At 45.3% G+C, this 13,520-nt stretch overlaps 1 protein-coding gene and 1 non-coding gene across 23 annotated transcripts in view; one reads left to right on the forward strand and one right to left on the reverse strand.

The window, feature by feature from the left end:
• The window catches only part of LOC138349576 (electroneutral sodium bicarbonate exchanger 1-like), a 287,070-nt gene that overhangs the window by 113,917 nt on the left and 159,633 nt on the right, over nucleotides 1–13,520 (forward strand). The gene's annotated exons all lie outside the window — the stretch shown is intronic.
• Nucleotides 11,543–11,614, reverse strand: TRNAE-CUC (transfer RNA glutamic acid (anticodon CUC)). The gene has a single exon. It is a non-coding gene; the product is annotated as a tRNA-Glu (tRNA).

Raw genomic sequence — 13,520 nt, forward strand, 5'->3', positions numbered from 1 at the left:
AACTGGGTCAAGAACAGCGAGTGTGGGACCCCCAGCACCAGTACTGGGGCAGCAGGCAGGCCAGCCAGCCCCACTCTCACCCTACTAACACACTCATTCACTCAATGCTCCAGACTTACTCTTACGACCTTTACCAAGGTAAGATATTAACTTGATTTTGCACCAAGTTCAGGTATTTTGCAATCATAGTGTCAAGCGCTGCAGGTGTGGTGGCAGTATTGTGGCTGAGGCAGTCTGCTCCTGCCATGGTCTCCCCTTCCACCACCACACCTGCTTTGTTGGCTATAGTGGCTTGTGCGCTCTGCTCTCATACTGAGGGAGCTGTACTCTCATACTGAGGGCCGTGTACTCTCATACTGAGGGCCGTGTACTCTCATACTGAGGGCCGTGTACTCTCATACTGAGGACCGTGTATTCTCATACTGAGTGCCGTGTACTCTCATACTTAGGGCTATGTACTCTCATACTGAGGGCCGTGTACTCTCATACTGAGGGCCGTGTACTCTCATACTGAGGGCCGTGTACTCTCATACTGAGGGCCGTGTACTCTCATACTGAGGACCGTGTATTCTCATACTAAGGGCCGTGTACTCTCATACTGAGGGCTATGTACTCTCATACTGAGGGCCGTGTACTCTCATACTGAGGGCCGTGTACTCTCATACTGAGGGCCGTGTACTCTCATACTGAGGGCCGTGTTGTAACGGGGGGTGGGGGAAATAGCTCTATCTTGTCCATTATTCCACCCCCCCAGTTAACTAACGAGGCCGGGGGAAACAGCTCTCTCTAGTCCGTTATCCCGTCCCCAGTTAGCTAACTATTCTAGAGCACCCTCCAGAGTTCCTAAGGCAACCTCTCTCGTTCAACACCTTGTAACCTAGGTATTTGACTACCTAGGTGCTAAGACTACAAGGAGCCGTAACTGGATCAGCTACCCGAAACTCTAGAGAGAACTCTAGAATACAGAATCATTGCCACAAACGTATAAGAGGAAACGAAAGGAAAGAAATGAATAGTGAAGTAATTAGTGAGGGTTTGGGGTAAGAGGTAGGGAGGTGGGAGGAGCGAGGAGGGTCATTAGTTGAAAGTGAGAGTTTAGAGATGGGTGGAGGGAGAGGTGTAGATAGGTAGAAGTAGAAGAGTAGATAGAAGTTGTAGAAAGTAGATAGTAGAAGACGAAATGCTGCCACCATCCATTCATGATCATTACATACAAGACAAGGAATGGAACTTGCCTGTATCACAAAATTCTCAAAGGATGTTATCATGAGTTCATTATTAGTATGTTCCCTCTGTACCATGTATCAACTCCAAACATGTACTCATTTATATCATGAACCCAGTAACCACAGAGGCTTTCTCAAATCCTCAACTCAAAGCTCTAGGGAGCAAAGTTAAACACAATTTAAATAATAAATTCATAATTATATTTCACATGAAGTATCATAATTTAGCAATTCAATTAAAATGTTCCAGTTTAATATGCAAAGTGAGTCATCATCCAAGAATTCGAGAACCCTACAACTTGACTGCCCCTGATCATCACACAACATATGTAAACACGACCAAGTCACCTTAATGTTCACTCACCGAGTACTGAGTCTAAGTTGAATAGAGAGGGGGGGGGGGGTCTGTAGCTTGACAGAGACTGTCTCGCCCCTGCCGGCCGACAACCTCCCTGGTAGGGACGTCTTCTCTCTCTCGTCTGCTGCTCTGTCTGTTAATGCTCCATGCTCGATAGTTCTCCGAGTATTTATTGGGGAACCTAGTAGCTAACTCCGCCCACAAGTAGATAGCCTCCGGCACTACCAAGCCACTCCTTAAACGTCGGCATGTTTGAAGGCTACCCGGCTCCAATTATACGCTTAGCGGAAGCAAGGTGAAATTATCATGATCTGACCTCAGGTCACTTGGGGTCATTAACGGTTAGAGGTGTGAGATCTCAGGCAGACAACTGGCGCCTCTCAGATCCTTGTCTGTGACTCGTGTACTCTATATATATTTTAAATAAACTAACCCAAACACTTTTACAGTGTTACATCTCCCCTTCTCCCCGAAAATAAAGTTTTTGCAACACTGCTAAAGCAAGCTAGCTGTGTGCGACAACTTTATTAACGAAAAGAATACATCCTAGCTAAACAAATATACATCATCCTACTCTAAAAAATGAAATATGTAGACAGACGTCCATTGTCTCTGGCTGGGCGACGTCACTGCTTGGTCTTGTAGATAATCCTGTACCACATTTCTTCAACACAACTGCCTCCGTCGCTTCTCCGTCGTTAACGCACAACAACCCTTGGTCAACCCGAAAGCCGTTACTACTTGAACTGCGCACAGGACCGTGGAATTCGGTTGTCCCAGCTGATCTGTAATTGGCCCTACGTCAGTCACCATGAGAGACGTATATTGGGGTTCTTCACAGCTATAGGGACTACAAGTTTCGAGACCTTCATATAGTTGCCAACAGTAGAAATCCCATCCTACTCTTCTTCCTCCCTGTTGCTCCAGCACGCCTCCTTCAGAGAGCTACTTCTGACAGCCACATCAAGTCTGCATGACACAGGAAGAATCACTCAACAGAGCTACCTGCTTGCAGGAGGGGCGGCCAGTCAAGGCAAACGATCCTGTCTTGCAATTACGCTCCATGCAATGATGCTGACACCAGCAAGGGACACTAGGTATCATGTCTCACTCAGCTTGTCTTATCTTCTCTTCTTTCTTCTCTCTATTTCTTCTCTCTTCTTTCTTCTTTCTTCTCTCTTCTTTCTTCTCTCTTCCTCCTCCCATGGGTCTTAGACAAGCGACCTGGGGTCCATTGGGGGTCTGTCCGTCCTGGGGTCCATCCTGGGTAGACCGATGTTGGTGGGACAGACTGGAGTCGTTGTTGCTCCTCTTCCATCATTACTGGGTCGTCTGGGGTCGTCTGCAGAACGACCTGGGGTCCACTGGGTAGACCAATGTTGACTGACCGAGAGGGCTGCATCTTGGGGTCCCCTGGGGTGGTGATGGTGGTGGAGCCGTGACCTCCAGGTAGTGGGCTGGTCGTGGTGGTGGTGATTAACGCCCGTGAGTGTGGTACACAGCAGCCGTCTCCCTCTTTTGTATGTGCGTCTCTCCTCTCTTCTGGCTCCCACCTGTGGGTGAACAGAAAGGCGACAATATCGTGCTCCCAAGATATGTTATGTGACCCTGTAGTTTGTATAGGGTTACACAGTCATATCATAACGCTCTCATCCTGGCAACAACTACACTTCAATTTTTTTAATAATCCAATTAACTCTGAATGATATTGACTTGGTGGAACATAAAACAGTAACAGAGGAAAGTTTAGAGAAGAGAGAATAAGGTCATCACTACTTTTAACTTGTCACAAAAAAAAAAAATCAAAACTAATAGACAAAACACTAGCCTAAACTTAACTATACCTTTCCTAATCTTAAGTACATAATTAACCGTTACTCCCACCCTTAACCTACAGCCACCTACGTGACCCAGAGTGTTTCCCTAGCTTCTCCGCCGGTAAACAACTCCCAAACTGTTGTCACCCCTGTGACCAGACTATCTAACGTCGAGCGTCCCCAACGTGAAGTCTACTGACACACTAGTCCACACTAGCATGCTGTACAATACCAGTACACCTCGGGTTATTGCGTTCAAATGGAGTAAAACAGTCGATCGCAATAATCTGAGCAGAACCACACTTAAACTACTTAAGAACTACACCTGCCACTCCCCACTGACCTGGAGACCAGCGGTGGCTGGGTGTCCCCGTGGGACATGCGAGGTCACCTGTCACACTCAGCTGACCTGCACTACCAACACCGCTAAGTTCCCAAATCGCCAAATCTTATTACTAACATAAATCACTACACACGCAAGTTCTGGTGAACATTCCCTGAACACCACAAAACTCACAAAATCACTAAACACAACACCAGAGAATCACTATCTCCTAACCTGAAAAAAGTTCGCTAACTCGCGAATATTAAACACCTGTCAAGATCTCCCTGATAGCGCCTGAGCGGCAAAAAGACACGTGGGACTGAACAATGTTAAAAGAACACCAATACCTTAAACATTGTTCAACACCGCTGCCATCATTGTAACGGGGGGTGGGGGAAATAGCTCTATCTTGTCCATTATTCCACCCCCCAGTTAACTAACGAGGCCGGGGGAAACAGCTCTCTCTTGTCCGTTATCCCGTCCCCAGTTAGCTAACTATTCTAGAGCACCCTCCAGAGTTCCTAAGGCAACCTCTCTCGTTCAACACCTTGTAACCTAGGTATTTGACTACCTAGGTGCTAAGACTACAAGGCGCCGTCACTTGATCAGTTACCCGAAACTCTAGAGAGAACTCTAGAATACAGAATCATTGCCACAAACGTATAAGAGGAAACGAAAGGAAAGAAATGAATAGTGAAGTAATTAGTGAGGGTTTGGGGTAAGAGGTAGGGAGGTGGGAGGAGCGAGGAGGGTCATTAGTTGAAAGTGAGAGTTTAGAGATGGGTGGAGGGAGAGGTGTAGATAGGTAGAAGTAGAAGAGTAGATAGAAGTTGTAGAAAGTAGATAGTAGAAGACGAAATGCTGCCACCATCCATTCATGATCATTACATACAAGACAAGGAATGGAACTTGCCTGTATCACAAAATTCTCAAAGGATGTTATCATGAGTTCATTATTAGTATGTTCCCTCTGTACCATGTATCAACTCCAAACATGTACTCATTTATATCATGAACCCAGTAACCACAGAGGCTTTCTCAAATCCTCAACTCAAAGCTCTAGGGAGCAAAGTTAAACACAATTTAAATAATAAATTCATAATTATATTTCACATGAAGTATCATAATTTAGCAATTCAATTAAAATGTTCCAGTTTAATATGCAAAGTGAGTCATCATCCAAGAATTCGAGAACCCTACAACTTGACTGCCCCTGATCATCACACAACATATGTAAACACGACCAAGTCACCTTAATGTTCACTCACCGAGTACTGAGTCTAAGTTGAATAGAGAGGGGGGGGGGGGTCTGTAGCTTGACAGAGACTGTCTCGCCCCTGCCGGCCGACAACCTCCCTGGTAGGGACGTCTTCTCTCTCTCGTCTGCTGCTCTGTCTGTTAATGCTCCATGCTCGATAGTTCTCCGAGTATTTATTGGGGAACCTAGTAGCTAACTCCGCCCACAAGTAGATAGCCTCCGGCACTACCAAGCCACTCCTTAAACGTCGGCATGTTTGAAGGCTACCCGGCTCCAATTATACGCTTAGCGGAAGCAAGGTGAAATTATCATGATCTGACCTCAGGTCACTTGGGGTCATTAACGGTTAGAGGTGTGAGATCTCAGGCAGACAACTGGCGCCTCTCAGATCCTTGTCTGTGACTCGTGTACTCTATATATATTTTAAATAAACTAACCCAAACACTTTTACAGTGTTACAGTGTACTCTCATACTGAGGGCCGTGTACTCTCATACTGAGGGCCGTGTACTCTCATACTGAGGGAGCTGTACTCTCATACTGAGGGCCGTGTACTCTCATACTGAGGGCCGTGTACTCTCATACTGAGGGAGCTGTACTCTCATACTGAGGGAGCTGTACTCTCATACTGAGGGCCGTGTACTCTCGTACTGAGGGCCGTGTACTCTCATACTGAGGGAGCTGTACTCTCATACTGAGGGAGCTGTACTCTCATACTGAGGGCCGTGTACTCTCGTACTGAGGGCCGTGTACTCTCATACTGAGGGAGCTGTACTCTCATACTGAGGGTGCTGTACTCTCATACTGAGGGCCGTGTACTCTCATACTGAGGGCCGTGTACTCTCATACTGAGGGCCGTGTACTCTCATACTGAGGGCCGTGTACTCTCATACTGAGGGCCGTGTACTCTCATACTGAGGGCCGTGTACTCTCATACTAAGGGCCGTGTACTCTCATACTGAGGGCCGTGTACTCTCATACTGAGGGCCGTGTACTCTCATACTGAGGGCCGTGTACTCTCATACTAAGGGGCGTTGATGACCTGACAGTCGTAAGGAGACTGTCCGTGTCTAAACCAGTCAGTGTTCCCCGCTGGTGGCCGGGGGAACACTGACAAGCTTATTATATTTATAGCAAGCTTAATCACACTAGGTGAAGCATTTTAGGTTGATTTACACCACATGAGACCAGTAGGCACGGCAGGATGTGCAAAATAGCCCCATTGAAAAGCAGAGGTGCAATAGATACCCTGAGGGAGAACTCCGTCAACATCACGGGCCCAAGACTTTACATTGTAAAGTGTTGGAGTGTTGTAAAGTTTACAACACTCTCCCGCTACACATAAGAGGTGTAACTAGCCGGCCTCTCACAGTGTTCAAGAGAGAACTCGACAAACACCTGCAAAGAATACCTGATCAACCAGGCTGTGATTCATACGTCAGGCTGCGAGCAGCCGCGTCCAACACCCTGGCAGTGTTGCCAGATCCGAACTGCTGAAAATAACGAACTTACGGTCTAAAAGTAGCGAATTTGTAATTAAAGTAGCCCAATATTTTGTTTAGCAGCTGATACGGTTTTCAGAGCAATATATTTTAATACATAGAGTAGCACTGCATGATTGTATTAATGTTATCACTGCATGTTTATAATAAAAACCCGTGATAATTGAATAACATAAATATTTGCTGCATGAAGCATAATTTACTGGGTAAATTATGTTTCACGCAGCAAATATTACTTAGTTATCCAATTATCACGTTTTTTATTATATATATGTGTGTGTGTGTGGAGTCCCACCATGTCTTCACAGTTGAAGACTATCAAGAAGAGCTTGTCTGTCTATATCCACAACCTCGTTCTTGTGTATTGCAGACTCACATCTTGTCACTGACATGCGTGGTGTCAAATGATGAGCAACAAGGGTCATTTTCTTCAAAATATATTTTGCTTCTCAAGATTGATGTCAAAAGTTATAGTTCCATTCGATTTCTCCGTTTAAGTTTCCCAAATATTACTCTCTTAAATACTCGTTCACCCAGGCCATTACTGATTGGTAAGCTGTATGTTTTCAGTATAATCTCAGTGAGGTCAGTGAGCCCGGGCTCTCTAGCAGCGTTCCTGACAGTCATTGAAATTGAAATTGAAATAAGTTTATTGAGGTAAAATACACACAAAGGGATGAGGTAGCTCAAGCTATTCTCACCCCGTTCAGTACATCGTGTTAATACATACATAGACACACATCACAAACAATAAACGTATTACTGAACATTGTGAGAGATAAACATATACATTTCCTCCTTTACACAAGTATGAGAGTCATTGCCTTGGTCCACAATGTCGCTCCAGATGTCGGAATGTGTCATCTTGAGGTTATCTTGAGATGATTTCGGGGCTTTTTTAGTGTCCCCGCGGCCCGGTCCTCAACCAGGCCTCCGCCCCCAGGAAGCAGCCCGTGACAGCTGACTAACACCCAGGTACCTATTTTACTGCTAGGTAACAGGGGCATAGGGTGAAAGAAACTCTGCCCATTGTTTCTCGCCGGCGCCTGGGATCGAGCCCAGGACCACAGGATCACACGTCCAGCGTGCTGTCCGCTAGGCCGACCGGTGTCCCTCACAAGTGTTGGCCCAGTCACGTGTTAACAGAAGACGACGCACACTTTCCCTTCCACTAAGCTTAGACTGGTCAGCTGGAACTAATGGACGCTCTGAAAATGGTGGCCGTGTGTAGCTAAGGCATATGCTAAGTGATCGGTTGTTCACCGGGTTGAAAGTTTCAGCATTACCAGGAATGCGAGAAAAAATCTCTTTAGAAGCTTTCACTAAAAATTTATGGCATCTTTCTTGAACATTTTGAAGCTATTCCTGGTTTATAACATTGTTTTGTCTGTTAGTGACGAGAAGTGTAGATAATTCGTAACTAAAGTCCACTTTCTTCAGGCGCAGATAAATGGCATTAAAGTCCAAATTATCATCAAGCTTTGTATGAAGAGCATGCAAGATTTTTCCGAGCATTCCAAGAGTGAAGTTTTCTAAGTCAGTGTGAAGGCTGCACTGATTTGCTTCATATTTTTGATAAAGTCAATTCTGCCTTTCAAAATAATTTAGGATTGGTTTCAGGAATGTGAAATATAGCTTATTGGCAGGATCAGAGTACATTAAAAATAGTTGAACTGCAATATATTTATCACAAGAGTAAGAAGCTATTTGGTAATGAGTTGATCAAGGATCCCGCTGATCTAACAGTCACTTTACACTATTGTTCCTTGCCAACCATTGTCTTCCTGACAAAGGAATCAACTGTAAGGGATCTTTCACATCATTTTAAATCTGTAAATCTCTAGATAACTTTCTCTCCTTAATGAAGATCTGTGGAACCAGCTGTAGCTTTCTTTTATCATGAAGTCGATGCTGGAAGGTAATTCGTCGGAAGCATGAGAACAGACCATATGCAAGGAATGAGGAGCATTTGATAAGAAACAAATACGGAATATACAGACGAGGAGTCACAATAACGTGGCTGAAATATGTTGAGCAAACCACACACTACAAAGTGAAGGGACGACGACTTTTCGGTCCGTCCTGGACCATTTTCAAGTCGATTGTGAGGTCACAATCGACTTGTAAAGTCAATCGACAGTCGAAAGTGTAAAGTGAGAGAGGAGGTCCACACAAAGTTGAGGGCCCGTCCGTGCAAGACGCTGCTTGAGGTCAACTCCAATATTACCACAATAATCTTTGAGGTGTTGATACAAGGCTTCAGAGGTAGTGCTTGTGACTGGAACTACTCCCATAACCTGAGGTGAAATCCTACTGTGTTTAGACTTTATAATGTCGAACACAGACACACAAATGTTTTTCACACGCAATGTGTGTCTACTCTATAATCTAATGTGTGTCTACTCTATAGTGTGTCTAATCTATAAGACTCTATAAGTGACTTACTGGTGGTCCATCACTACATATTGGTACTCTCCACCAAATAGTTCAGTATTATCATTTCATGACGATGGATTGCCTACATAGACAATAGAGTGTCTACAATAGGCTACATAGACATGGTAGAGTGCCAATAGACATTATCCGGGATGAAGCATTAATGGCAACTAAGGTTGGGAAATCTATCGCCCCTGGGGAGGATTACCTTACTCTGCGGTTACTTTTTCTTTCCAAGGTTCCGAGGATCAACGTCCCCAGGGCCCGGTCTCTGATCAGGCCTTCTTTCGTGGTCTGGTCAACCAGGCAGTTGGACGCAGCTGTGATTTACACACATTACATTATAAGTGCATAAATAATAAGTCACTGACTATCTTAACATTGGTAGCGTAAATTAGCTCAACTTATTTTTAAATTAGCACAAAAAGTGGCAAGTAGTGAAATTAAAAAATTAGGAGCGCAGAGCTGTCAAAAGTCTCCCTATCTGGCAACACTGCAACCTGGTTGACCAGACGACCAACCAGGAGGCCCGGCCTGAGACCGGGCCGCCAGGCCGTTGATTCCCGGAAACTACACAAGGTATACACACATAAATCACAATAGCGTGATATATCAAATGAATAAATCCACAAGGGCCGTGATGAGGGTTCGAACCTAAGTTCAGGATTATCCCAGACGCGCCGCAGTCGACTGCGCCACAACATGGTATAAGAATTAAGAACATAAGAACATAAGAACAAAGGTAACTGCAGAAGGCCTATTGGCCCATACGAGGCAGCTCCTATCTATAACCACCCAATCCCACTCATATACTTCTCCAACCCACTCTTGAAACAATCGAGGGACCCCACCTCCACCACGTTACGCGGCAATTGGTTCCACAAATCAACATCCCTGTTACTGAACCAGTATTTACCCAAGTCTTTCCTAATTCTAAACTTATCCAATTTATACCCACAAAACTTATCCAATTTATACCCAACCGGGATTGCTACTGCTGCTCTCACACGGGTCCTGCAGCCTCTCCGAGATAAACTGATTTGTGTGAATTGTGTAAAACCCCGGTTTGTGTCTCGGAGATTTAATACCGGGGTTTTACACAATTTACACAAATCAGTTTGTGTCTCGGAGAGGCTGCAGGATCCGTGTGAAAGCAGTAGCAATCCCGGTTGCAATTCTTATACCATGTCGTGGCGCAGTCGACTGAGGCGCATCTGGGATCATCCTGGACGTAGGTTCGAACCGTCATCACGGCCCTTGTGGATTTATACACAGAGTAGGTATAGGTGTACCCATGAGTGGTACGCCAGGGGTACACGTATCCATGGGGGTGTGCCAGGGGTACACGTACCAATTGGGGGGTGCGTCATGGGTATGCGTATGGGAGATACGCCCGGGGGGTACCCGTAGCCCTAGTCACATGTCTGTTGAAGGTGGTGTCTGGCAACCGCAGGCGGGACAGCGGCCGTGCTGGCCGACACAGGCGGGAGACCTGCAGCTATTTCATTGGTTCAGTCTGAGGCCTTTATCACAAGTATTTTAATGCAAGTTACGACAAAACACTTAGACACTTCCTTAAGTTTTGCTGCATATTATCTTAAGACGGTTAATTACATTTTTAAACATGTCAAACCCGGTATATTAACCCTGGAATGAATGATTATTATTAGCATCTTTATTAACAAAATTAATTTACAATTTTGCTTAATTTGGGAATTTCATTACACACAGAAATCACAATAGCGTGATGCATCACGCTATTGTGATTTGGTGATGGACTGGTGGACCAAACTCTCACAAGTCGAGCCTGGCCACGGGCCGGGCTTGGGGAGTAGAACTCCCAGAACCCCATCAACCAGGTATCAACCAGGTATCAATGAACAAATCCACAAGGGCAGTGACGAGGATTCGACTCGTCACTGCCTTTATGGATTTGTACATTGGGCACTTCAGTTAGGTATTATTATAGCGTGGTGCTGCTCATATTCACTCCCACACAGGATGTGGGAGTGAATATGAGCAGCTTTTAAATACATGGATGGCGATATACTAAAGAAATTGTTCACGACTTTTGTTAGGCCAAAGCTAGAATATGCAGCAGTTGTGTGGTGCCCATATCTTCAGAAGCACATCAACAAACTGGAAAAGGTGCAAAGACACGCTACTAAGTGGCTCCCAGAACTGAAGGGCAAGAGCTACGAGGAGAGGTTAGAGGCATTAAATATGCCAAAACTAGAAGACAGAAGAAAAAGAGGTGATATGATCACTACATACAAAATAGTAACAGGAATTGATAAAATCGATAGGGAAGATTTCCTGAGACCTGGAACTTTAAGAACAAGAGGTCATAGATATAAACTAACTATCTTGATGTTATCTTGAGGTGATTTCGGGGCTTTAGTGTCCCCGCGGCCCGGTCCTCGACCAGGGATCCACCCCCAGGAAGCAGCCCGTGACAGCTGACTAACTCCCAGGTACCTATTTACTGCTAGGTAACAGGGGCATCAGGGTGAAAGAAACTCTGCCCATCGTTTCTCGCCGGCGCCCGGGATCGAACCCGGGACCACAGGATCACGGGTCCAATGTTCTGTCCGCTCAGCCACCGGCTCCCTACAAATAGTTTCCCGTGCCGGGAATCGAACCCGGGCCTCGCGGGTGAGAGCCGCGTATCCTAGCCACTAGACAACACGGGAGTTAGCTAAACACAGATGCCGAAGAAATATAAGAAAATTCATTTTCGCAGAGTGGTTGGAACAAGTTAGGTGAGAAGGTGGTGGAGGCCAAGACCGTCAGTAGTTTCAAAGCGTTATATGACAAAGAGTGCTGGGAAGACGGGACACCACGAGCGTAGCTCTCATCCTGTAACTACACTTAGGTAATTACAGGGCAGAGGACTACATACAACACAGTAGGTCTGAATTGTAGAGTGAATGAAGCGCACATGTTTTTTATTATACATGTTTCGATTTACGAATTTGTAAATACAACTTTCTATTCCTCACTACGACACAAGGTAAGGATGGACTCATGAGACATGAACAGAATAGATAAACAAATAAATAAATAAAATTCTCGTTCTTCATTCTTTAAAATGAAGAAGCAAATTTAGAATAAATTGTTAAGAGGTCTTCCAGTATACCAGATTCAATGAAACAGCTACACAGCCAGTTGAGAGGCGGGACCAAAGAGCCAGAGCTCAACCCCCGCAAGCACAAATAGATTGTAATGATCTGGGGCTCAGATCATTGGTTCTCCCTTCTCCCCTCTTTTCCCTCCCCTTCTCCCCTCCTTTCCTTCTCCCTCTCCCCTCCTTCCTTCTCCCCTCCCCTTGGCCGTCATTCGTCTCCTCCTCTCCCTCCCCCCCCCTGTCGCCCATTTGTCAGGGTCAAGAGGTTGACCTGAGGGTAGGGTGGTCGTGGATACCTTGGCTTCTCCCACTCAATTCCCTCGCTCAGATGTTCCCTCTCATTCCCTCTCTTTCCCTCTCAGCAGCGGCCTTCCCCATACCAGGCAGAGTCAAATGTCCCTACTCCTATCTTAGAGGAGACAGGCTTGAACATAAATTATCAGTTTTGTAAACATCGCTCGCAGGTGTCTGGGCTCCATAGACGCGCCTTGTCCCCCTTCTCTAGCTGGGGAGAGCTGACTCAATCTTCAGGAATTCATGTAGCTTTCCACGACAGTTCAGTGAAGGTGATTGGCCTGAGATAAGGGCCAAGTCCTTATTGGCCCTAGAGAGCCAGACCTCAGGCCTACGTGTTAAATGGTTGGCCAGGGCCAAAATAATGGGTGGAGCCCTGGGGCTGTAGTAGATGGTGGGAGGAGTAATCCTTCCCAGCAATAGGTTGAAAAAACTAAATTTCATTAGTGTGTCTTGGGAGTGTATTAGGAACAGGGCCGCAAGCCCGTATCCTCGGGGCTGAGGGCAGCCATCAACATCGTGGCCGTAGTGCGGGTATTTAAGGTAGAGTAGCACTTGAGTTTTGTGTCCTCGGTAAATATCCATTGTGCCTCTAGGGAAATAGAATAGGTGATGTGTTCAAATTGTCTTAATTTACATGTTTCATAAAATAAATTGTATAGCTTGTCCAGTGGTATTCACTTAACTCCCCTTTGATATATTTTGCTACTTTGTCATTTTTTAGGTGTTGTATTGGAAACCCCCATGTTCTCCTACTATTAATAGATACTAAAGTTGCCCTTGGATTCAAATAAGTAACGTAAATTACACAAACTAATTTTCCAAAATTTATTACTGAAATTCATATTACCCGGAGTCCCATGGTTTTACTGATTCCTTGCCTTACTGGGGGATCGGTGATTGACACATTCAGGTATGGTTGGTCAGGAAGGTGGTGGCAGTGTAAATGTGTTTTGTTATTGTTTTTTTTTTTAACTAATAACCCTTGTCCTTGGTGTATCTTCCTCATTTAATATTCCTCTTATATACGTGGCAGTCCAGTGAGGGGTCATGCTGGACTGTAACAGCGTTAAGCTGGGGTATTGAGTGAAGAGAGACGGAGAATTACAACAGAGAGCGTATATTACGATTATGAGAGATCACAAGATAACAGGATTAATACTGGGGAACATCGGGTT

Source organism: Procambarus clarkii, chromosome 29 (genome assembly GCF_040958095.1).
Source record: "Procambarus clarkii isolate CNS0578487 chromosome 29, FALCON_Pclarkii_2.0, whole genome shotgun sequence".
Taxonomy (NCBI): domain Eukaryota; kingdom Metazoa; phylum Arthropoda; class Malacostraca; order Decapoda; family Cambaridae; genus Procambarus; species Procambarus clarkii.